A 25,627-nucleotide genomic window follows, 5' to 3' on the forward strand; every position below is an offset into this window, starting at 1 on the left:
TTGAGTCGAGGGGCGGGGAGGGACTCGGGGCGACGTCCGGCGCGCGGGCCGGGGCGCCCCGAACGGCCGGGCAGGCACTGGCGGGCGCGCGCGCGGCTCCGGGCGTCACGCGCCAGCAGGTGTGAGCTGGGGGAGGGCTTCCGGGTGGGCTGGCCCAGCCGAGTCGAGTTCGCTTCCCGTCTCCGGGGGGCCTCGGCGCGGGGACACCTTCCCAGCCCGCGGAGGCGCGTCCGCCCCTGGCTGGCGGTGGCAGAGGGAGGCGTCAGGCCTCGGATCCTCGGGTCCCTGCGCAGCGTCCCGGCCTGTGTGCAGGACCTGCGTGACAAGGTGAATGCGTTCCACACCCCTCGCCAGGGCCCTGCGTGTGCGGCCACTTGGGGAGGCGGCTCAGACTCTGGACAAGGAAACGAGGGGCACGGAGAGTGTTTTTACACCTTCCCGTGGTCCGGTGCCCTTCAGTTCCAGACTACCGGTTTATTCGGCTGTGGAGGCTGGACATCCGATCCAGCGAGACACGCTGTAGTGGTTAAAGACGTCCAGTAACGGTCACCTCTAGTCAAGCGCCTTAAGGACCAGCTTATTCTGAATTCTTTGGAATTCAGGTTACCAGCCTGGGACTTTAAGTTCGTGCTTTCTCATGTGTTTTGGCTGTTTTATTACTTTTTAGCATCAGTGCTAGAGATTGAACGAGAGGATGGTGAATTTCAAGTTGGTCATTTGTATTATAATTTAAGCAAAATTATACAAAATTGGCCAAAGATATTTCTTCATAGTGAATAAAACAAGCCAAGTATCAGTGAATGAAACATTAGTGCCCCCACCAACAGTTAAGTATATATAGAAAGTGTGTAGAAATGATAGACGTAAGCATTTTGTGAAAGTTTACTAATAGAGGCCACTTCTCTCTTCGCTGTGGGAGATTTCAGTAGTATAAGGTTTCTCTTGATTTGGAGACTCATCAGTGATCTTGGCTTCGAAAGTACAGATGTGTTTTGGGTAGTGTTGTGTAAATGCCTCTTATAGAGCGGAACTTTTAGCGCATTGTCTCTGCAGCGTGCGGCATTGCTGTAGGCAGGTAGTGGGAGGGCTGTGTAGTGCCCACTTGCACGAAGACACACTCACCAATATCCAGAATACAAATCAGACTGGCTTGTCCCACGTGGGACGTGGTGATGATGATAATAATACTTTTATATTTTCTTAGTTCTTTACTATTATTAAGGGCTTATCCCAAACACCATTATTTGAGCAGAGTGGTTTCTGATAGGAATTCCGTAGCTGCTTTTCTGTGGTAACATATAAATGTCATGCCCTTGAAAAAAATTTCCCTCATTCAAATGGAAGCACTTAAATTTTTTTTTTTTGAGACAGAGTCTCAAATTTTTTTTTTTTTTTTTTTTTTTGAGACAGAGTCTCAAAGATTGTGCCAGGCTGGAGTGTAGTGGCACAATCTCGGCTCACTGCAAGCTCCGCCTCCCGGGTAGCTGGGACTACAGGCGCCCGCCACCACGCCCGGCTAATTTTTTTGTATTTTTGGTAGAGACGGCGTTTCACCATGTTAGCCAGCATGGTCTCGATCTCCTGACTTCATGATCCTCCCGCCTCGGCCTCCCAAAGTGCTGGGATTACAGGCGTGAGCCACCGCGCCTGGCCTTAAAAATGTTTTCAAGTCGGAGCAATACCACTTGTTGAAATGGCAGTAATAATATTAGCTAACATTTATTGTATGCTTACTCTATGCCAGCCTTTTTACATTTTTTCCCCTAATTCTTAGCCCAAGCCTGTGGGGTAGGTATCATTACTATTCTATGATTGAGAAAAGGGATCTCTAGGAGCCACACAGCTATGCAGTTCCAGGGCATAGGTTTAGTCTCAACGTCTGTCTGGTTTGAGAGCCTACGCGTGTTTCATTTTGCCTCCTCCCTGAATTATCAGAGGGAGAAAGGGCACTGAAAAGTAGAGAGGAATAGAAAAGGAGAATACCACTGATGATTAGGTTGCCCATACCTAACTTAAGAATTTAAATTAGGCTGGGGGCGATGGCTCACGCCTGTAATCCCAGCACTTTGGGAGACCGAGGCAGGTGGATCACTTGAGGTCAGGAGTTCGAGACCAGCGTGGCCAACATGGTGAAACCCCGTCTCTATTAAAAATACAAAAAATTAGCCGGGCGTGGTGGTGGGCGCCTGTAATCCCAGCTACTTAGGAAACCGAGGCAGGAGAATCGCTTGAACCCGGGAGGCGGAGGTTGCAGTGAGCCGAGATTGTGCCATTGCACTCCAATCTGGGCAACAAGAGCGAAATTCAGTCTCCAAAAAAAAAAAAGTTTGCATTAAGCTCATTCTTGGCTTTTAGAAATTAATAACATTTTTGCAAAAGTACATCTTATTTCTTCCCTGTTTAATTTTTATAAAGTTTGTAAAAATACATTTTAGCTCAAGAGTTCAAGGCTTTTAGAGCCGTTTGTGCAGATCTCTGCTCCAGTCCCGGGCTATTGTGTATTGTGATAAATTGTGTGCTCTTCCAGGGACTAAGTGTTACTCATTTTTCTATCCAGCACAGTGCTTGCCACATAGTGGGAACACAGAAAACGTTAGTTGACTGACATTTGATTCTAAGGAGCAGAATCAAAGTGTAGATTTCGGATTCATTTTAGTCGTTGAATTGTGCAGTTTTAGTTTAACAGGACAATAAAAAAATGACTAGTTCATGTGCAAAATGCGCGTTTTGAAAAAATACTTAAATGGAGCAACTCATGGGGTCTTGGAAAATTCTGCCAGTTTGCTGGATCTCTCCGTTCTACTATCATGTTTGAGCTTCTGTTCCTCTCACTTCCAGAGTTCTGAAAGAGCAGTCTATGCTGGCTGCTTCCGTTTCTTCACGTCTTCACTACACAGTCATTCTTTAAACTTTTGCAGCCAGATTGTTCCAAGGTTGCCAATTACCTAGTGGGTAAATTTCCCACATTGGCCGGGCGTGGTGGCTCACGCCTGTAATACCAGCACTTTTGGGAGGCCGAGGCAGGCGGATCATGAGGTCAGGAGATCAAGACCATTCTGGCCAATATGGTGAAACCCTGTCTCTACTAAAAATACAAAAAAATTAGCCTGGTGTGGTGGCGCACGCCTGTAGTCCCAGTTACTCGGGAGCCTGACGCTCGAGAATTGCTTGAACCAAGGAGGCGGAGGCTGCAGTGACCTGAGATCGCACCACTGCACTCCAGCCTGGGCAACGGAGCGAGGCTCCGTCTCAAAAAAAAAAAAAAAAAATTTCCAAAACTCTCTCTTCAGGTTTCATCCTTTTCTGTCTCCCTGCAGCAGCCAATCCTTTTTGACAACTCCTATCCATTTAAACATTTTTTTAAAAATAACATACAGTAATATTGACTTTTTATGTGTGTTTACAGTTCTGTGAATGTTCACACATGAATGTACACAGTCAGGATCAGAACGGTTCCATCACTCCAAAAAAAACTCCCTTGTCCCATCCCTTTGGATCACGGCTTTCTCTTTTCTTTTTCCTTCCTTCCTTCCTTCCTTCTATCCATCCATCCATCTTTCTTGTCTTTCTGACAGAGTTTCGCTCTGTCACCCAGGCTGGAGTGAAGTGGCATGATCTCGGCTCACCACAACCTCTGCCCCGCTCCCCCCTCCCAACTTCACTGGGTTCAAGCGCTTCTCCTGCCTCAGCCTCCCAAGTAGCTGGGATTATAGGCGCGCACCACCACGCCCAGCTAATTTTTGTATTTTTAGTACAAAGAGAATAGAAGGTAACATTTGTTCATTTATTTAAAACATTTATACACTGCTGGATGGGCGCAGTGGCTAACACCTGTAATCCCAGCACTTTGGGAGGCCGAGGCAGGTGGATCACGAGGTCAGGAGATCGAGACCATCCTGGCTAGCACAGTGACCGGCCAGGCTGGTCCCGAACTCCCAACCTTAGGGATTTCACCATGTTGGCCAGGCTGGTCTCAAACTCCCACCTCAGCCTCCTGAAGTGCTAGGACACGGATGAGCCACCGTGCCCAGTCAGCTTTCTTAACTCTCTGCCTTTTCTTAAGTTTTTCTAACATCGTACTGTTAGAAAAACTTCTTACCTTTTGGGGCATCATTCCTTTCCTGACTTCTATCCCAGAGATAAACACTAAGGTCAATTACTAAGGGCTCCTTTTATTGTTTTATTTTTCTCTTTTTCTAATCTTCTTAAGTGTTATTTATGAGACTTAACTGTCACCTCTGTATATGCTAGCCTACATATCCATGCCTCACCTCTCTTCCATACTCCAAAACAAAATCCATATTTACCTGCTGGCATTCTTTTTGTTTTGTTTTTGAGATGGAGTCTCGCTCTGTCACCCAGGCTAGAGTGCAGTGGTGTGATTTTGGCTCACTGCAACTTCTGCCTTCCGGGTTTAAGCGATTCTCCTGCCTTAGCCTCCCAAGTAGCTGGGATTGCAGGCGCACACCACCAAATCTGGCTAATTTTTGTATTATTAGTAGAGACAGCATTTCACCATGTTGGCCAGGCTGATCTCGAACTCCTGACCTCAGGTGATCTGCCCACCTCAGCCTCCCAAAGTGCTGAGATTACAGGCATGAGCCACCGCGCCCGGCTGGCATTCTTTGCTACTTCTTCGTACTCAGTATGTTGAAAGTCAAGTAATGCCTCCCATTAGCATTAGTTTCTGTTATTGTTAGTTTCTATTAATTATTATTCTATAACTTATAGTTATTATTAGTGTTTTTCAGTGGTGCCATCATCCTCTCAAGTTTGCAACCCTGGAGCATTTGGAGGGCCATATAATAAACTCTGTTATTTCAAACCTGGAATCCTGCTACTTAGTTACGATACTGGCTGCTGCCCCTTTGCTACCAAGCCAGCCCGGATCCAGCGACCTGAGAGGAGCATGGGTAGTTGGAGCACTTAGACCCCCTTTAGGATTGTACCATTTCCTTGTGGTCAAAACCCTTCTATGACTTCCCATTGCACTCAGGCCGGTTTGGGATTTTACTTTTTATCCTATGAGGCTCTGTGTGTTCTGGCCTCCCCAACCTTCTCTCACTTCTTTTACACCCCATCCTCCTCTCTGAGCATCTTAACTGCAAGGTCCTTCTTTCAGTTCCTCAAATTGCCCAAGCCTTTTCCGGCCTTAAGGCTTTTGTTTTTGTATACACCTGCACCGCTCTCTTGGCTTGGGCTGTCCTTGCTCTGCTCCCCACTAGCTTTTACCCAGCTAACTTCAGGTTCAGATTAAATTGTCACCTCAGAAAGGCCCTCCTTTATGCTCTCGTCCCACTACCCCCGTCCACCCTCAGTTAAGACTGGCAGAGCTCCTGTTATTTTTTCATAGCTCTCACCACAATTCATAATTCAGGACCATGTCTGTTTTGGTCCTGAATCTCAGTGTATCTCCAGAGCCTGGCCAAGTGTCAGGCATACAACAGACTTCCAGTAAATATTTGTAGGCTGTGTTGTAAGTCTGGGTTTTTGCTTTTGTTATTTATTGCTATCCTGTAGTTTTTTTGTTTTTGGGTTTTTTTTTTTTTTTTTTTTTTTTTTTGAGACAAGAGTCTGGCTCTGTTGCCCGGGCTGGAGTGTAGTGGCATGATCTTGGCTCACTGCAACCTCTGCCTCCTGGGTTCAAGCAATTCTTCTGCCTCAGCCTCCCGAGTAGCTAGGACTACAGGTGCGCACCACCACACCTGGCTAATTTTTGTATTTTTAGTAAAGATGGGGTTTCACCATATTAGCCAGGCTGGTCTTGAACTCCTGACCTTGTGATCCACCTGCCTCAGCCTCCCAAAGTGCTGGGATTACAGGCGTGAGCCACCGCACCCAGCCTATCCTGTAGTTTCTGGTAGCCTTGCCTACGTCTTCAGTGTCTCCTCTGGGACTTGATCTCACTGTTGGAAGTTTTGCCACAGTGAGATAGATTCCAAAATTGCTGAAGAGGACACCAATCCTGTTCTGAATTGTACCTCTGCCTGGAAGCCCTTATCACTAAGCCAGACTAGATCTAAACTAAACTGTGCTAAGCTCACTGTAAGTCCCACAAGTATTGCACCTTGGTTGTCCAGGCTGGGGTCGGCACTTGCGGCTGTTATTCTTCCTGTATTTCAACCTGCTCTTGATTTCTTCCTCCTCCCTCCACCCATCATGGGGCTTCTAAAGACCTTGTATACTTTCCAGCTGAGCCTACTTACCCTTTGACATTTTGCAGCCTGTTGACATTGACAACTGCCTCCAGTGTCTCACCCCTGCAGATTGCCCCCACACTGATCTTCCTGAAACAGTGCTCTGTTTATGTTTCCTGCTCCCTCCCAAATCGACCACAGGCACTACAGTTTGAAAGCCTTCAATGGTGTTTCATTGCCTAGAGGGTTTAAATGCTTTAGCTTGTTATTTAAAGTTTCTGGACTAGCACTGTCCAATAGAAATCGAATGTAAGCCACAAATATGAGCCACATATGTATAGATTTTCTAGTAGCCACATTAAAAAAGTAGAAAGGGGTGAAATTGATTTTTATAGCATTTTATTGACTTCAGTATATCCAAAATATTAACATTTAAATAGGTAATTGGTAAAAATTATTAATGAGATACTTTACATTCTTTTTTCTAGTTAAGCCTTTGAAATCTGGAGTGTATTTTTCACTCATATACATCTCAGTTCAGAGTAACCACATTTCAAGTGCTCAGTAGCCACATGTGGCTAGTGGCTACCATGTTGGACAGCACAACTCTAAACCATGCTCTCCACATAGTTGAAGGGCCATACCTGGGTAATTCCAGCCACTGGTCTTTTGGCTACTATTCCCCTCACCTAGAACCAGCTTCCTTATCCAAATGTGCCAACCTTCCTTGCCAAGAAACACAAGGGGACCCCAAGATCAAAGGGGGACCCTAAGATTAAAATTTAAGTTCTCGTCATATTCTCTGAAAACTTTTAACAATTTTTTTGGTGTCATTGTTTTTTTCATATAGTGATTACTTACGGTCTTTACCAATTTGCGTTATAATCAGAGGTAATATTACAATATTTAACAACAGATAAAGCATGGACCAATAAGAATCGGTGTCTGATGAATTAGAATTGATGGCAGCTGTACACAGCCTCAGTGTTCTCATTTGTGTGTACCTGCTTAATAGCAACGCTGTGTATTGTATTTTTTTTTTTTTTTTTTTTTGAGGCAGGGTCTCACTCTGTCACCCAGGCCGGAGTGCAGTGGCATAAACATGGCTCATTGCAACCTCCATCTCCTGGGCTCAGGCAGTCCTCCCACCTCAGCCTCCTGAACAGCTGGGACTACAGACACGCACCTCCACACCTGGCTCATGTTTTGTAGAGACGAGGTCTCACTATGTTGCCCAGGCTGGTCTGGATCTCCCAGGCTCAAGCGATCTGCCTGCCTTAGCCTCCCAAAGTGCTGGGATTACAGGCGTTAGCCACCATGTCTGGCCTGTGTATTGTTGACTTCCCCATAGGACTGAGTTTCTTGAAGGCAGGCATTTATCTTACCCGCTTTGTATCCCTAGAACAGTTTCTGACCAGGCGTGTAGTAGTAGGCAGTGTGTAAATGTTTTAAATAAATGAACAAATGTTACCTTCTATTCTCTTTTATTCTTTTTATGTGCTATGCTTTGTCTTTCTAGTTAGAAACTGAAATGTAAGTCCTTTGAGTACAGAGATCATGAATTACGAAGGTGTATATGGTATATTTGCTTGGTTGTCTTCATGGGAGCATTTCACCATCCTCTGAATGTCGATTTGTGCTTTCTTTTTCCCCCAAACCACCTTATTGAGGTATGACTGACATACTAAAAGCTTTAGGTATTTAACATATACCACTCGATGTGTTTGGAGATTTTCTTTAAAAAAAAAAAAACAAACTATGTTTAGATATTGTTATGGATTTTCAGGTTGGGTCATTAATGAAGTTTGACAGTTTTAATGAGACTGACTTTCTTTGTGGTTTATAAACAGGCTCCGAAAGCAGCTTCAAAAGTAGAGCTCCAAAATAGTTCCATAATTATTGTAATTAATGCAAGTCTTCCAGAATTAGGGCAGAGTTGGAGAGTCTCTGAATTAGGAGTCAAAAGTCCTGGATTCATTTGTATTGCTGACATTTGCTTGAGTGCATACTGGGTGCCAAGCGCAGGAATGACTGAAAATTCAAAAACTACAGTATGGAAAAAAAAAAAATACCCCTTTAACACAAAGGTGAAATGATTAATTCTTCCTAGGAAGATTTAATTTCTCTCTGTTCTCTTAGACTTTACTCATTTCTGACATAGACTACATTATATCATGTTTCTTAATCTGTCTCTTCCGCTGGATTGCAAATTTCTTAAGTGAGACTGTTGTAGTCATCTTTGCATCCCTAGGCACATACTGTACTGTGTCTGTCATATCGTAGACACTCAAATGTTTGTTAAATAAATAACTTGAAGTAAGTTACTTAGCTTTGCAGAGTCTTAGTTTTTACTTTTGCAAGTAGGAACTTCTCTGCTTCAGAGAATTGTTGAAACTGTAGTGAGAATAATCTTTTAAAACTACAGATGTGTTCTGTATATATCTTAATTTAAAACATTTACTTAAAAAACAAGTGTAAATCTGATCATATTTCTCCCCTACTTAAAACTGTTAATAACTGGGTGCACAGGCTCGTGCCTGTAATCCCAGCACTTTGGGAAGCTGAGGTGGGTGAATATCTTGAGCTCAGGAGTTCAAGACCAGCCTGGGCAACATAGCAAAACCCTGTCTCTGCAAAAAATACAAAAATTAGCTGGGCGTGGTGGTGCCTGCCTGTAGTCCCAGCTACTCGGGAGGCTGAGGTGGGAGGCTAGCTTGAGCCTGGGGGCAGAGGTTGCAGTCAGCCGAGATTGTGCCACCACACTCCAGTGTGGGTGACAGAGTGAGACCTTGTCTCAAAAACAAAACTGTCAGTGAGGCCTAAAGACCCTGATAAGAACCTGAATTCTTGTTCTTGCCTTTTTCACTGACTGCCCAGTGAAGCTTCTGCCAGCGTCCCCTGCCTCTTTTCCTACTGTCTTCCCCCTTGCTGAGTGTACTCTCACCATACTGACCCTCTTCAAGTTCCTGAAATGTGTGTTCTTCAGTACCCAAGGTCCCTTCCTTGAGCATACTGTTCTCACAGCTGGAAGCCCGCAGGCCCAACCTTAGTTAATGCCTCTTCAATCCTGAGCTCAGTGTGTGTGTCTCCTCTTTAATGACTTCCTAATCACCCCACCCCACATTAGAAGATATCAATTGTATAATTATTTAATTCGTATATTATATTTCCCCTTCTGGAAAATAGCTACATGAATAAAAATACTCTGTTTTATTCACATTTGTGTCACCAACATCTAGCACTGTGAGTTGCACATAGTAGGTCCTCAATAAATATTTTTTCAAATGAAGTTAAGAAAGAGAATTTAAAATAGAATTTCTAAAAAACCTCATTTTAGGCAAAGCTCGGTGGCTCATGCATGTAATGCCAGCACTTTGGGAGGCCAAGGCAGGCAGGTCACTTGAGTCCAGGAGTTCGAGACCAGCCTGGGTGACATGGTGAAACCCATCTCTACAAAAAAAAAAATTAGCTGGTTGTAGTAGTGCGCGCCAGTAGTCCCAGCTACTCGGGAGGCTGATACAGGAAGGTTGCTTGAGCCTGGGAGGCAGAGGTTGCAGTGAGCTGAGATTGCACCATTAAGCTCCAGCCTGGGTGACAGAACAAGACTCCGTCTCCAAAAAAAGAAAAGAAATTATGCTTGGGCTTGACATGATGATGCTCTCACTAAACATTTGAATGCATAGACATGCTGAATGCTGTGCTAGGAGCCAGGACTACAGAGGTGGGGCGAAAGGAGAGCTTTGTTCCCAAGGAATGCACAGCCAGGTGGGTGAGACAGATGTGGACACAGATGAGTGCCATTTAGCGTAATAAGTGCTGTAATAGACAGTACAAGAGGTGCTGCGGGCATGAAAAGGAAGGTCGTCATCACGATGGGGAGGTTGAGAAAGCCTTCCCAGGGAAGGTGACACTCGCACTAAGTTGTGGAGGAAAGGGGCATTTCAGGCAGAGGGAACAGCCTGTGTAGAGGCATGGGGGAGCATTTTTAGTATGTGGAGAAGATGACCGGCACAGCGGTATGCTTTACAAGGCTGGCATTAGGGTACAGGGCTAACAGCTGACTTACAGTTGAACCATGGTATGTCAGACTCAGCCTCTTTCACTCCACTGCAGTTTAGGACAGGAAATGACCTTAGAATAATGATCTGACTCTGTATGTTTGAATTCATAAAGGCGTAGAGTACCATTCAGAGAAGATAATCATAAACCACAACGGCACTTGTCACTTCTAGTTAATATACTTGCTTCAGTGGTGTACCTATACCCATGCAAATCATGTTAGGTGGAATTAGAAAGTGGTGACTCATTTAAGCTTATCTGTAGGAGCAGAGAGTGTAAAGGAAGTGACTTCTAGATCACCTGAGGTGAGTGCTGATACCATCTCAAATGGATCAGACACTGAACCAGTGAAAGAGAGGAAATCAGAAAAGAGGACTACCCAGAAGGGCCTCTGGTATATGTTCTGGGAAAGACAGTTCCTACAGCTTGAAGGTCTTTACATATCTCCAAGTCTCCAAGTGGTTCACTGAGCTAACATTAATCTAATTTAATTCTCAACCAGATTTGAAAAAGGGAGATTAATTGGATAAAAATGTAGCCCATTTTCCTTCATTTACTCCTATTTGTTTTCAATGTCTCTTTCCTTTTCTGTCTCCTCCTATCCATTTTTCTCTCCCTGTTACTCTTAAGTAGTGCCTCCTTTCCCCATCCACCCCATCTCTAGCCATCTTCCATTCTATTTCCGCTAAGTTGCTTTCAGTTGCAGGATGTCCATACCTTGTTGGCTAAACTAATGTTTCTCAGCTTTGCATATTCAGAGCTTGATATTTTTCAGATGGGAAGAAGTGATTATGCTCTGGTAGTGCTGATTACACTCACAAGATGTTAATTGACTTATGGTAATGCCGATTTCTGCAAGTTCTGTGTATGTATTTGATCTACATAACAAAGGGCTAAGGAGCTAAGTGATGATAGGGAGAATGGTAGTAATGAATGCAGTTTAGTTTAAGATGTTTGGAAGAGAAAGGACAGAGAAAAATGGAAGCAGGACGAGGTTGAGAAGGCAACACCTTTAAGTAAGATAGAAAATCAGGCTGGGTGCAGTGGCTCATGCCTGTAATCCCAGCACTTTGGGAAGCCAGAGTAAGAGGATCACTTAAGGCCAGGAGTTCGAGACCAGCTTGAGCAACATAGTGAGACCCCCATCTCTACAAAAAATGTTTTAAACATCAACTGAGCATGATGGCACATGCCTGTAGTCCTAGCTACTCAAGAGGCTGAGGCAGGAGGATTGCATGAGCCCAGGAGTTGGAGGCTGCAGTGAGCTAGGATTGCATCACTACACTCCAGCCTGAGAGACAGAGTGACACCCTGTCTCAAAAAAAAAAAAAAAAGAAAGAAAAATCTATAATCTATTAAAAGATATACAGGAAGCACCCAGCGGAGAAAGAAAAATGAAAGTTGCTTGAATGGAGATGGTAGCAGATTTGATGGGGCAAGGCCACCAGATTCCTCCCATGGGCACAGGTAGACTATACTCATTGGAAGTTCCTTGTAGTATCTCAACAGAGTAAGAAGAAGTCATGGGTTCTCATCTTGGATACCTTGAGCTCAAAATGAGTTTATGCTACTTTGTTTTGTCATGGCACTCACTAGAATGGTTTGCACATAGTAGGTGTAAACAGTCGAGATAGAGATAAAGTCACAGGATTGAAAGATGATACTGATTATATCTTTAAACTTCTTACCAGGTAACACTATCTGTGGTTTATGACAAGGGAACATGTTTATTAATCATCTTGTGAATAGTACAGTTACATTGAATTTTTTTCCTAAAGGTGTTGATTTATTAAATGTGTACATTAAAAATATGCCAGTTTTTTTTTTTTTTTTTTTTGAGACAGAGTTTCGCTCTTGTTGCCCAGGCTGGAGTACAATGGCACCATCTCGGCTTGTCGCAACCTCCGCCTTCTGGGTTCAAGTGATTCTCCTGCCTCAGCCTCCCGAGTAGCTGGGATTACAGGCGTGTGCCACCACGCCCGGCTAATTTTGTATTTTTAGTAGAGACGGGATTTCTCCATGTTGGTCAGGCTGGTCTCAAACTCCTGACCTCAGGTGATCCGCAGCCTCCCAAAGTGCTGGGATTACAGGCATGAGCCACCTTGCCTGGCCCAGAATTTTCATAATGCTGTTTTGGCATGTCTTTATTTAAAAATATATATATCTATCTCGAGCCTCAAAAACTGGAAGTGGACCAGGCTTTCTAACCTGGAGACCCCCTGGTCAGCATATCAAGAGAAATGTCTTGGGTACTTGCTGGGTACAAGATTCTGATGTGGAGGAAGGCAATCCAAAGTAAAAGATGAAACAGCTGCTCTCTGAGGAGCTAAATGTTTTTCTCCTGTGAAAATCCTGCTGATGGTGTCTCATGCTCAGTAATATCCTTTTCCTGAGGAGAGGTTTTACTCAGATGTTATCTCTATAGACCTTCTAAATAAAGACTTTCCTGTTAGATGTACCATGGACAACAGATTTTAAGTTAATCTTTCACCATCTACTCTTTAGTCAGTTTTGTCAACCTTCTTTTTACTATACAAGTTTTATATTTTTACACCAATATGTTTAAAATTTACAGTGTTTTATCTTGCAGTTTGGCTCAATTGCCTTAAACAAAAGGCCACAATACTTACTGATTCCAGCTTAAACCATGCAGGTGGGTCTGTGGACTGCTTCAGAAAGAGATCTTTTTATGCCCCACACCCCAGTATGTAGCCGAAAGGCTCAGAGGGGAAAATACTACTTTTACAACACCAAAAAACAAAAACAAAACATAAACGGTAAAAAAGGCTCTTGGTCGAAATCACAAAGACAAGAAGAATGAATGAAGATGTAAAAGACATCACATTTCAAGCCAGTAAGGGATGGTTTGAAAACTTTAAAAAGGGGGCCCTCTACCTGTCCTCCAAAACTTGTGACTCGGCTTCAGCACATTGTGGCGCCACCCTGCGCTTCCTGAACTGGCGAGAGCCGGGACTCAACCGATGCAGCACGTTAGCTTTGGAAGCAGACAGTCTCTAGACTGACTGACTGTACTGAAAAATGTGTATTTCATGTCATTTTCTCTTGCTTTGCTTTAACCTCCTATTTTTCAGACCTTGGGCTTATCATTCAGGGTGCTTTTCAGAAAGGTAACTGGAGGCTGGAGAGGGGCCCCTACTTCACCTCCGTCTGGGGAGGCGTGATGCTGTTGGATACCCTGTCGCTGGCAACCCACCTGCCCAGTACTTGAATCTTGAAATTCTGACACATTGAATCTGGAAACATTGCCATATCCTTTAGTTTTTCTTTTCTCTGTGGCTTTGGACTTTGACCTTCTCATTTTTATGTTCATGCCACCATCCTGAATCTAAATCATCCTTGGTCTATTTCTGGGTTATTTAAATAGCTCTCTAGTCAGTTGTCTTGTTTCTAGTTTCTCCCCAGAAAACATTTCCTACGTACTATTTTCTTTTCCTTTCTTTAGCAACCTGTCCTTACTGTGTGAAATCCAAACACCTTTGTTCGAGCCAAGTTCGTTTACTGCTCCCATTTATCAACTGTCATTTCTTTCTTTTGAATCTTTGCCTTCTGTACAATCTTTTCTCTGTTTTCCATATTATTTTCTCTCTTTTTGTCCCCATGCTCTATAAAGGTTTGACTTATGTAAAATTTTCTCCCTGCTTCTGGCTGCCAATTCATTGTCCCCCTTACTCTCAAAAAGCCTTCTCGAAACTTTGTCTTCCTGAAAGCCTTTCTTAAGTAACGCCTCCTTCATTTGGATAATAGTTTGTTCTTACTGATATGATTGTGATGATAATGAATTAAGTAGACTTTGCTAATTGCATTCATTAGTTCTAATGGCATTTTTATAGATTTCGATGTTTTTTTAAACAAATATATCATTTACAAAGAAAGACAATTTTACTTTCCAGTCTTTGAGTTCTAATTCATACCTTAATGTCCTGGCTAGTACTTCGAGTACCATGCTGAACAGAAGTGATATGAGTGGGCATTCTTGCTTTTCTCCTGTGTCTTAGGGAGAAAGTATTTAGTCTTGTATCACTAACTGTGGTATGATCTGTGCGTTTTCATAGTTGCACTTTATCAGGTTCCAGAATTTCTCTTTTAATCCTAGTTTACTGAGAGTTTTTAATCAGGAATGGAGATTGTTTCATTGGATGTGCTTTTTAAAATATATTAAAATATGTTTTTTCTTTTTTAGTCTGTTAACATGGTAAATTATTTTGACTGACTTTTGAACATTAAACAACCCTGGATTCCTGGGATAAGCCCCATTGGTCATGATAGAGTTTTTTTTTTTTTTTTTTTTTTTCCCCCCGAGACGGAGTCTCGCTCTGTTGCCAGGCTGGAGTGCACTGGTGCAGTCTCGGCCCACTGCAACCTCCGCCTCCCAGGTTCAAGCGATTCTCCTGCCTCAGCCTCCTGAGTAGCTGGTACTACAGGCACACACCACCATTGCCCAGCTAAGTTTTGTATTTTTAGTAGAGATGGGACGGGGTTTCACTGTGTTGGCCAGGCTGGTCTCAAACTCCTGGCCTCATGTGATCCACCCGCCTCGACCTCCCAAAAGTGCTGGGATTACCGGCGTGAGGCACTGTGCCCGGCCATCATTTTTTTTTCTTTTTTTTTTTTAAATTTAGCAAAAAAAGTTTTAACATAAAAAATGCACGACTTTTTTTTATTTTTTTTATTTATTTTTATTTTTTTGACAAAAAGTCTCACTCTGTTGCCCAGGCTAAAGTGCAGTGGCACAATCTCCACTCACTGCAACCTTCACTTCCTGAGTTCAGGTGTGTGCCACCACACCCGGCTAATTTTTATAAATTTATTAGCGACAGGGTTTTGCCATGTTGGCCCACCTTAGTCTTCCAAAGTGCTAGGATTACGGGCATGAGCCACCATGCCCAGCCAACCTATGGATTATTTAGAAGTGTTATTTGATTTCCAAATACTTGGAAGTTTCTACATATCTTTCTGTTATTGATTTCTACTTTAATTTTATTGTACCAAAGAATAGACTTTGTGTTTCTAGGGTCCCCAAGACTATCCCTAGGTTCAGTGATTACTTAGGAGAACTCACAGGGCCCAGCATATAGTCATACTCATGACTAAGATTTATTTCAGTGAAAAAATACAGTGCAAAATTAAAAGGGAAAAGGTGCTGGTAGAAGCCAGGTGCCCAGGTGCAAGCTTCCAAAAGTCTTTTCCCAGTAGAACATACAGGACACACTTAATTCCCCCAGGAACAAGTTGTAACAATATGTGTGAAGTGTTGTCTACTAGGAAAGCTTGCCTGAGCCTAGGAATCCAGGCTTTTTATCAGGAGTTAGTTTGGTACCTAGCATGAACCAAAATTTCAGGCTCCCAGTAGGAAAACAGGTGTTCTGCATGAACCGCATGGTAGGTAGAGTTTAGACACAGTAAACCACCCTTATCAATTAGAGAATGGTGGAAACAATCCTGAAATTTAGATTCCCAGATGCCACCCAAGAGCCAACCTTTTTGCAAGCCGACTTTTCCAAGGATAGTAGCCTCCGGTTATGCTATTTGAATTCTTTTTGGTACACTTTGTATAACTGAATCCTTTAAAATGTATTGAGATTTGTTTTATGGTACAGAATATGGTCTATCTAGGTAAATATTATTTGTGCATTTGAAAGGAATGTATGTCCGCTGTTGTTGGATTTATTATTATTATTTGAGACGGAGTTTTGCTCTTGTTGCTCGGGCTGGAGTGCAATGGTGTGATCTTGGCTCACTGCAACCTCCGTCTTCCAGGTTCAAGCGATTCTCCAGCCTTGGCCTCTCAAGTAGCTGGGATTATAGGCATGCGCCACCACGTCTGCCTAATTTTTTTTTTTTGTATTTTTAGTAGCGACAGGGTTTCACCATGTTGGCCAGGCTGGTCTCGAACTCCTGACCTCAGGTGATCCACCTGCCTCAGCCTTCCAAAGTGCTAGGATTGCAGGTGTGAGCCACTGTGCCTGGCCTGGATTTAATATTTTATAAATGTCAATTAGGTCCAGATGGTTGGTAGTATCTTTACTAGTTTGCTGTCTACTTGCTCATATATTATTTATTTTTCTTCTTTTTCTGCCTTCCTTTTCCCTAAGTATTTTTAAATTTCATTTTATCTTCTTTTTTGGTTAATTAGCTGTATTTCTTTGTGTATTATTTTAGTGATTTATAACGTGCATCTTTTGCATACCACAATCTATCTTCAAATAGTATAGTATCACTTTCGTTATAAGAACTTTACAATTAGGCTGGGCACGGTGGCTCACGCCTGTAATCCCAGCACTTTGGGAGGCCAAGGTGGGTGGATCATCTGACGTCAGGAGTTCGAGACCAGCCTAGCCAACATGGTGAAACCTTGTCTCTACTAAAAATACAAAAATTAGCTGGGCGTGGTGGTGGGCGCCTGGAATCCAAGCTACTTGGGAGGCTGAGGCAGGAGAATCACTTGAATCTGGGAGGTGGAGGTTGCAGTGATCCGAGATTGTGCCATTACGCTCCAGCCTGGGCAACACAGCAAGACTATGTCTCAAAAATAAAAAGAAAACTTTACAACTATATGTCTCCATTTCAGCCCTCCTAGGTTTTGTATTATTGTTATGCATTTTACTTATACGTATGTTATAAATCCCACAATATGTTATTTTTTAAATTTTACTTTATTTATTTATTTTTTGAGATAGAGTCTCACTCTGTTGCCCAGGCTGGAGTGCAGTGGCGTGATCTGGGCTCACTGCAACCTCTGCCTTCTGGGTTTAGGCAGTTCTCCTGCCTTAGCCTCCTGAGTAGCTGGGATTACAGACATCCACCACCATGCCCAGCTGCCCAGCTGATTTTTGTGTTTTTACTTGAAATGGGGTTTCACCATGTTGGCCAGGCTGGTCTCAAACTCCTGACCTCAAGTGATCTGCCCATCTTGGCCTCCCAAAGTCCTGTGATTACAGGTGTGAACCACTGCCCCTGGCCATATATTATTATTTTTGTTTTAAATTAACCATTTGACGAACAACCAGACTATTTTCAAAAAGGGCTGCACCATTTTACAATCCTACCAGCAGTATATGAGGGTTCCAGTTTCTCCAGATCCTTTTCATTGTCTGGCACTTTTGTTGTCAGCTATCCTACTGGGTAGGAAATGGTATTTTCATTTGCGTTTGCCTGAACGCTAATGATTTTGAGCATGTTTTCATGCACTTATTGGCTATTTGTATATTATTGTTGGAGAAATATCTATTCAGATCCTTTGCCCATTTTTAAATTGGGTTACTTGTCTTATTGTTCAATTATAATATTTCTTTATATATCTAGATATAAATCCCTTTTTAGACACGTTTTGTGAAATTTTCTCCTAATCTGCAGGTTGATGCACTAAACTTTTAATTTTGATAAAGTTCAGTTTATCTTTTTTTTTTTTCTTTTGCTATTTTTGCTTTTGGCATATCTATGTAGACTTTGCTTAACCTAAGGTCACAATGATCTAATTCTATATTTTCTTCTAAGATTGTTATAGTTTTAACTCTTACATTTATATCTCTGATCTATTTTGAGTAAATTTTTGTGTATGGTGTAGGGGAGGAGTCCAACTTAATTCTTTTGCATGGGGATATATAGTTTTTCCAGCCCCATTTGTTGAAAAGACTATTCTTTTAATTCATTTAATTATCTTGGCAACTTTCTTGTGAAATTGGCTGTAATTGAGGGTTTATTTGTAGATTCTCAATTCTATTCCATTGATCTATATGTCTGTCTTTATGCCATTACCACAATACACTGATTATTGTAGTTTTGTATTACGTTTTGAGATTAGGGAGTTTGAGTCCTCCAACTTTGTTCTTTTTCAAAATTGTTTTGGCCCTTCTGGATCCCTTGAATTTCCACATGAATTTTAGGATCAGCTTCTCCATTTCTACAAGGAAGTCAGTTGAGATTGTGATAGAAATTGTGCTGAACTTACAGATCAATTTGGCAAATACTGCCATTTAAACAAAATGTTGCTCTATGAACATTTGCTGCTTTTCCATTTATTCAGATCATTTTTAATTTATTTCGACGGTTTATGGTTTTCAGAGTATAAGTGTTGCACTTCTTTTGTTAAATTTATTCCTAAGAGTTTATTCTTTTTGATGTTAGGTTTTTTCTTTTTTCTTTTTCTTTTTTTCTTTTTTTTCGTTTTTGTTTTTGAGACAGGGTCTCACTCTGTCACCCAGGCTGGAGCGCAGTGGCACGATCACAGCTTACTGCAGCCTTGACCTCTTGGGCTCAAGTGATCTTTCTGCTTCAACCTCCTGAGTAACCAGGACCAGAGTTGTACGGCACCATGCCTGCCTAATTTTTTAATTTTTTGTAGAGACAGGGTTTTGCTATGTTGCCTAGGCTGGTCTCGAACTCCTGGGCTCGAGTGATCCTCCCGCCTCAGCCTCCCAAAGTGCTGTGATTACAGGCCTGAGCCACTGCACCCAGCCCAATGTTAGTTTACATATAATTGTTTTCACAATTTTATTTTTGGTTTGTTCACTGCTAATATGTAGAAATACAATGGATTTTAATACATTAATCTTGTGTCCTGCAAACTTGCTGAACTCATTTATTAGTTGTGATAGTTTTTCATTGGATTCCTTAGGATTTTCTTTATACAGGATCATGTCATCTGCAAATAGGGATAGTTTAAATTCTTCCTTTTAAGTCTAGATGCTCTTTGTTTCATTTTCTGCCTAATTGTCCTCCAGTACAATGTTGGCCAAAAGTGGCAAGCCTGGATATTTATCTTGTTTTTGGTCTCAGGGGGACCACTATGATCTTCAGTCATTTGCCACTAAGTATGATGTTAGCTGTTTTTTTTTTTTTTAAGATGGCCTTTATCGGGTTAAGGAAGTTCCTTTTTACTCCTAGTTTTCGGTGCATTTTTATTAAGAAAGGGTATTGAATTTTGTTAAATGCTTTTGCTGCTTCTGTTGAGATGATCATGTAGTTTTTGTTATTTATTCTACTGATGTGGTATATTACATTGATTTTTGTATATTAAGCTAACTTTGCATTCCTGGGATAAATCCCACATGGTGATGGTGTATAATCCTTTTTTTTTTTTCTTTTTGAGACAGGGTCTCACTCTGTCGCCAGGTGGAAGTGTAGTGGCACGATCTCGGCTCACTGCAACCTCTGGCTCCTGGGTTCAAGCAATTCTCCTGCCTCAGCCTCCCGAGTAGCTGGGATTATAGGCATGTGCCACCACACCCGACTAATTTTTGTATTTTTAGTAGAGACAGGGTTTCACCATGTTGGCCAGGCTGGTCTTGAACTCCTGACCTCAGGTGATCTGCCCACCTTGGCCTTCCAAAGTGCTGGGATTACAGGCGTGAGCCACTGCACCTAGCCTATAATCCTTTTTTATAGATTGCTATATTTGACTTGCTAGTATATTTTGTTAAGGATTTTCACATCTATGTTCATAAGAGATAATGGTCTATAGCATTGTTTTTGTATGTGTGTGTTTTTTCTTGTGTCTTTTTCTAATGAGGGTAATACTGGTCTCATAGAATGAATTGGGAAGTGTTCCCTTCGTTTTTGGAGGGTGGGGGTGGAGGGAGGGTTTGTAAATAATTGATATTAATTTTTCTTTAAATATTTGATAGAATTCCCCAGTGAGCTCTGTTGCCTAGGCTGGAGTGGATCTTAGCCCACTGTAACCTTGAACTCCTAGGCTCAAGTGATCGTCCTGCCTCAGCCTTCTGAGTAGCTAAGACTACAGGTGTGTACCACCACACCCAGCTAATTATTTTGTTTTTGTGGAGGTAGGGTTTTGCCGTTTTGCCCAGGCTGGTCTTGAACTCCTGGCGTCAAGCAACCCTCCCACCTTGTCCTCCCAAATTGTTAGAACTACAGCCACCTCTCCTGGCACTGGGCTTTGCTTTATAGGAATTTTTTTATTATGAATTTAGCTTATTACAGGCCTATTCAGATTTTCTGTTTCTTACAAAGTCAGTTTTGGTAGTTTGTGTCTTTCTAGGAATTTGTCTATTTCATCTGGGTTTTCTAATTTGTTGGCATACAGTTCATGTCTGGTGATTTTTATTGGATGCTAAACTTTGTAAGTTTTATATTATTGGATGGTGGATCTTTGTGTATCTCTGTAAATATTATTGAGCTTTGTTCTGGATCGACGCTGTTTGATCCATTTGGGTGTTGCTTTTAAGCTCTGTTAGATGGAAGCAGAACAGTACTTTGGATTAATGTTCTTCACTACTGAAGCAACTGAATCTTCTGAGTCTTCTACTTAGTGCCCCACGAATGATGGTTTTTACTCTGTCTGGTGAGATTAGGCACAATTCCTGGCCCCGTGTGAGTTCCAAGGATTGTTTCTTCTAATCATTTTGGGTAGTTATTTCCCCAGCTTAGGGCAGTTTTCTCACATAAACGTGCTGTTTTTGAACTCAGCTGAATACTCAGAGGGTCTCCTACAGATCTCTGGAGTTCTTTCTCTGTGCAGCTCTTTTCTCTCTTGGTACTACTGTATGCTGCAAATTCTGATTCCTTGGCCTTTTCAGAATCTAGCTCTGGCTCCTCAAGTAAAGGTATTCCTCTGAGTTCCCCCTGGGTTTCCCTCCCTGTTCTGTGACTGGGAAACTTTCCCTAGGCAGCAAGCTAGGCCAGTCATAGGCCACCTTCTTCATTTGCCGTGTCTCAGGGATCACATCACTGTCCCATGGTGCCTGTGGCCAGTATCTTAAAAACTGTTTTATATATTTCATCCAGTTTCTTAGTTGTTTCAGGTATGAGGATAAATATTGCTCTCGTTACTTCACCTTTTCTGGAAGCAGAAGTCTTGCCTTTTCTTAAAATATCAGGAATTCTTTAGGGGTTGCTTCCAGAGTATGAGATATTCTTTGGAATTTCCGTAGGGGGAATATCTTCCTTCTTTCAGGATGGATTTGATTTTGAGGAGCAACCAGGAGTATGTTTTCAGGTCTGGATATGTGATTTCTCATCTGGGTAATACTGTTTGAGGTCCAAAATGAGCTCAGTGTAATAAGGCAGCTTTCCTTGTGTGATTTGTAAACTAGTTTGGAAACAAAATAAGAGTTGCAAAGTATTTTCATTGGTAACCTGATTAAGATAAGGATAAAACTTCTTAGGGGTGTGTATCTTGAAAAATAACTTTAGTTTGAATGCTTCTCTATATTTGCTGGTATATATTATTGTTTATATTTAAAATTTGAACTGAAGTATTTAAGAAAGCTTGGTTTTATGTGATAGTCTCCCTCCAACTTGATTATAAACTTACTGATATTTGAATACTTTTGTACATTTCTCCTTACTACATTGCACTCTTAACTGTGGAAGCTTCTTTTCTTTTTTTTTTCTTTTCTTTTTAAATTTTTTTTGAGACAGAGTTTCACTCTGTCACCAGGCTGGAGTGCAGTGGCATGATTTCATCTCACTACAACTTCAACCTCCAAGGCTCAAGTGATCCTCCTACCTCACCTTCCTGAGTAGCTGGGACTACGGGCACATGCCACCATGCCCAGTTAATTTTTGTATTTTTTGTAGAGATGGAGTTTCGCCATGTTGCCCAGGCTAGAATGTGGAAGCTTGTCACATCATGATAATCAACTAATTAATTTCTGTGTAAAGAAACTGATATCACTCTGTCAAAAATATGTTGCATGATACAAAGTATGTAAAATTGATTTTTGTTACCTGTACAGTTTATAATGCCTTCGTAAGTTTAATTAAAAGCTATTCATATACGATGTTGAATTCCAGTAGCACGAGCGCATATCTGTATTTGTCTTGTACTGTGGGAATTATGTGAATGCCCTAGTTCAAAGAGATGCCTTGACTCTGGATATATTAGGGTTCTCTAGAGAGACAGAACCAACAGAATATATATTTGTATGGATACATGAGAGAGGATTTAGTAGGAGAATTGGCTCCTGTGATTATGAAGGCCGAGAAGTCCCACAGTAGCCCGTCTGCAAGTCGGAGAACCAGAGAAGCTCAGGCGTGTCTCAGCCCAAGTTGAGAGGCTTAAGAACCAAGGAAGCCAGTGGTGTAACTTTCAGTCCAAGGCTGAAGGCCTGAGAGCCCCAAGAGGCTGCTGGTGCAAATCCCAGAGTCCAAAGGCTGAAGATCGTGGAGTTCTGATGTTCAAGAGCAGGAGGAGGAGGGAATCCCATCCTGGAAGAGACAGAGAATGCACCCTTCTTCTACAGGGTTTTTCCATTCAGGCCCCTAGCCAATGGGATAGTGCCTGCCCACATTGAGGGCAATAGTCTCACTCCCCGACTTACCTGTCAGTCTCCTCTGGAAACACCCTCCCAGGCACACCCAGAAGCAATGCTTCACCAGCCATCTAGGGATCTCTCAACACAGTCAAGTTGATACCTAAAATTAACCATCACAGTGGATATGTTATGTCATTAACCAAAGAATGTCCATAGAACCAAGTAGATTGGAATATACACTCTATCATATGCCACCTTAATCACTGGGTCAAATTCTTTTTTGGGGGAAAGGGGTTAAAATTGTTTTTCCATAGTCTTTGTTTTCCAGCACCCTAAGATCCTATTAACCTCATCCCACCCCCAATTCAGAAAGATAAGCACTTTAAAAAAGTATTCTTATGGCTTGAATTCTTAGATTTTTAGCTTTCAGCTTTTATTTTCTTTAATTTCATCTTTTTAGTTAACTGTATAGTTTCACAGTTCCTTTATAGTGAATAGTGAACCTTATAGTAGATAGAGTGGATACTCTTTTACTTACGTGGTTTGTTCTTTTGTTTTGTTTTGTTTTTTGAGATGGAGTCTTACTCTGCTGCCCAGGCTGGAGTGCAGTGGCGCAATCTCGGGTCACTACAACCTCCGCCTCCTGGGTTCAGGTGATTGTCCTGCCTCAGCCTCCTGAGTAGCTGGGACTACAGGCACGCGCCACCATGCCCAGCCAATTTTTGTGTTTTTAATAGAGAGGAGGTCTCACCATGTTGGCCAGGCTGGTCTCGAACTCCTAGCCTCAGGTGATCCTCCTGCCTTGGCCTCCTGAAGTGCTGGGATTACAGGCGTGACCCACCACGCCCGGCCTCTTGGTTTGTTCTTTATCTGGATGTTCTTGTTTAGTATCTTAGTAACTTTTCGTTGTCTTGTTTTCTTTTCATTTTCTTTCAATTCTGTGTTTTGTTTAAGTAAAAGGAAGGTTACAACAGGAAAATCTTCTTTTATTTTTTATTTCTACAGATGAGGTCTCGCCGTGTTGCCCAGGCTGGTCTCAAACTCCTGGCCTCAAGTAGTCCTCCCTGCCTCAGCCTCCTAAAATGCTGGGATTACAGGAATGAACCATTGCACCTTGCCAGATTTTTCTTTTAAATCCATATATATGAGGTGGACTTTTTACCTTGAAATTTGCATTGAAATTTTTAATTTTTATTTTTGATTAATTTAGAATTCCATACATACTATTTTTATGACCACATATTTTTCATGGAGAGTAAAAACCACACTTTAGTAAACAATAGTGTAAAGGTAGCATTATCCTTTGTTTCCAGGACCTAGCCACAAATTTGCTATGAAAGTTTTTTGTTTTTTGTTTTTGAGACAGTATCTCGCTGTCTCGCCCAGGCTGTAGTGCAGGTACAATCATGCCCCACTGCATGCAGCCTCAAATTCCTGGGCTGAAGCAGCCCTCACACCTCAGCCTCCTGAGTAGTTGGGATCACAGGTGCACACTACCAGGTTGACTGATATAAAATTTTTTTTTTTGTAGAGATGGGGTCTCCCTATGTTGTCCAGGCTGATCTCAAACTCCTGGGCTCAAGGGATCCTCCTACCTCACCCTCCCAAAGTGCTGGGATTACAGGTGTGAACTACTGCACCTGGCCTAAAAGTTGTTTTAAGGAATATTTTGTGTTATTTTTCAGTCTTTAGTTTCTTTGAGTATAACTTTGTAAGAGCTTTTTTTTTTTAATTTTTTTTTTTTTTGAGATGGAGTTTCGCTCTCATTGCCCCAGCTGGAGTGCAATGGCGTGACCTCGGCTCACGGCAACCTCCGCCTCCTAGGTTCAGGCGATTCTCCTGCCTCAGCCTCCAGAGTATCTGGGATTACAGGCATGTGCCACCATGTCTGGCTAATTTTGTATTTTTAGTAGAGATGGGGTTTCTCCATGTTGGTCAGGCTGGTCTTGAACTCCCAACCTCAGGTGATCCACCCACCTCGGCCTCCCAAAAGTGCTGGGATTATAGGCCTGAGGCACTGCGCCCGGCCGAGAGCTTCTTTTAGACAGAAATAATTAGGGGTTCTTTTCTATACCACACATTTATTAAAAGAGATTTTCACGGCTATCAGTTATGAAATGAGGTTCCTATTTGGCTGGAGTGTTTCTGGCATGTTAGTTGTGTTGTAGGAGGTGGGGAGTTGGGAGGATTGGTGTATATTAAAAGAAAAAATTTTAACTAATTATGTTTTATGTAGGTACAAGTGTTGTATTTATGTTTATTAAAGTGTTCATTCTGTGCCTATTTTTTCCTATCTTCTAAAATACCCTTCATTGTAATTAATTATAGGTTGTTAGTTTTATGTCTTAGTTCTTGCTTTAATCTGGCTTTATAGTTTTTTTCTCTAAGAGAGACATTTGAGTTTTGCGTGTTCCTTGTGCCTTTGTCATTTATTCGTATAATAAAATCGATAAGTAACTGGGCTAAAGTATATAATTTTCATTTCTTGTAGCTGTTCTATTACTTGACTTTTATTTTGTGATTTAGTAACTTCTTGGATTTTGTGACTTTTTATTTGATTTGATTCTTTTAATGACTTAAATTGGGATTTGTTAACTTTTGAAATTAATGTTCTTTGATACATCAGAAAATCTCATGCTGTTTTTCTTTAAACATAAAAAGAAAGGGTGAAGCTCGTTGACAGAGATCTGCTTTTTTAACTTTGTCTTCACTCCATTCTGATACCATCTGCTAAAGGCTGATTTCAGTGTTTCCTTCAGAAAGAAGTTAAAATAAGACTTAATGTTGAAGTGGAATAAAATATTGTAACTAATAATACAGTTATATCTTTATAGATATTCAAAGTAGAATATTTTAAGTTTGAGGAAAAGAATTCAAATTAATTTACAGGTATTTTAAGAAAAAAATGGTATATTTCAGGAAGGTTGACATGATCATTTTAATAAAAACTCATTTTTAGGTTCACAATCCTTATCAGAAACTTATTTTATAGCTCAGATTTTTTTTTTTTTTTGAAAACTAATAAGATGCACTTACCATATGTTATACAATGCCCCTGCAGGGTCAGAGGCAGCACTTCAGAGTCAGATACATTAGTATTTCAGCAGCCAAAGCTATGACTAAAGTCTAAAGTGGGTAGACTATAAATAGTTTCATGTCAGTTCAGGTCAGACCTTGCCACCAATTAAATTCCCA

At 41.7% G+C, this 25,627-nt stretch overlaps 2 protein-coding genes across 9 annotated transcripts in view; both read left to right on the forward strand.

Annotated features, from left to right (window-relative positions):
• The window catches only part of FAM83F (family with sequence similarity 83 member F), a 123,661-nt gene that overhangs the window by 50,309 nt on the left and 47,725 nt on the right, over positions 1–25,627 (forward strand). The gene's annotated exons all lie outside the window — the stretch shown is intronic.
• Positions 1–25,627, forward strand: part of TNRC6B (trinucleotide repeat containing adaptor 6B) — a 289,988-nt gene that overhangs the window by 329 nt on the left and 264,032 nt on the right. The window contains exon 1 of one of the 7 annotated variants that reach the window (XM_055105377.2): positions 52–119. The exons of 4 other annotated variants lie outside the window; for them this stretch is intronic. The gene's annotated coding sequence lies outside the window, so the exon portion shown is untranslated. Of the gene's footprint in view, positions 1–51; positions 328–25,627 lie in introns of those variants that run through there. 2 more of the 7 variants (XM_055105376.2, XM_055105375.2) reach the window with 2 other exon arrangements.

The sequence above is a fragment of the Pan paniscus genome, chromosome 23 (assembly GCF_029289425.2).
Source record: "Pan paniscus chromosome 23, NHGRI_mPanPan1-v2.0_pri, whole genome shotgun sequence".
Lineage (NCBI taxonomy): Eukaryota > Metazoa > Chordata > Mammalia > Primates > Hominidae > Pan > Pan paniscus.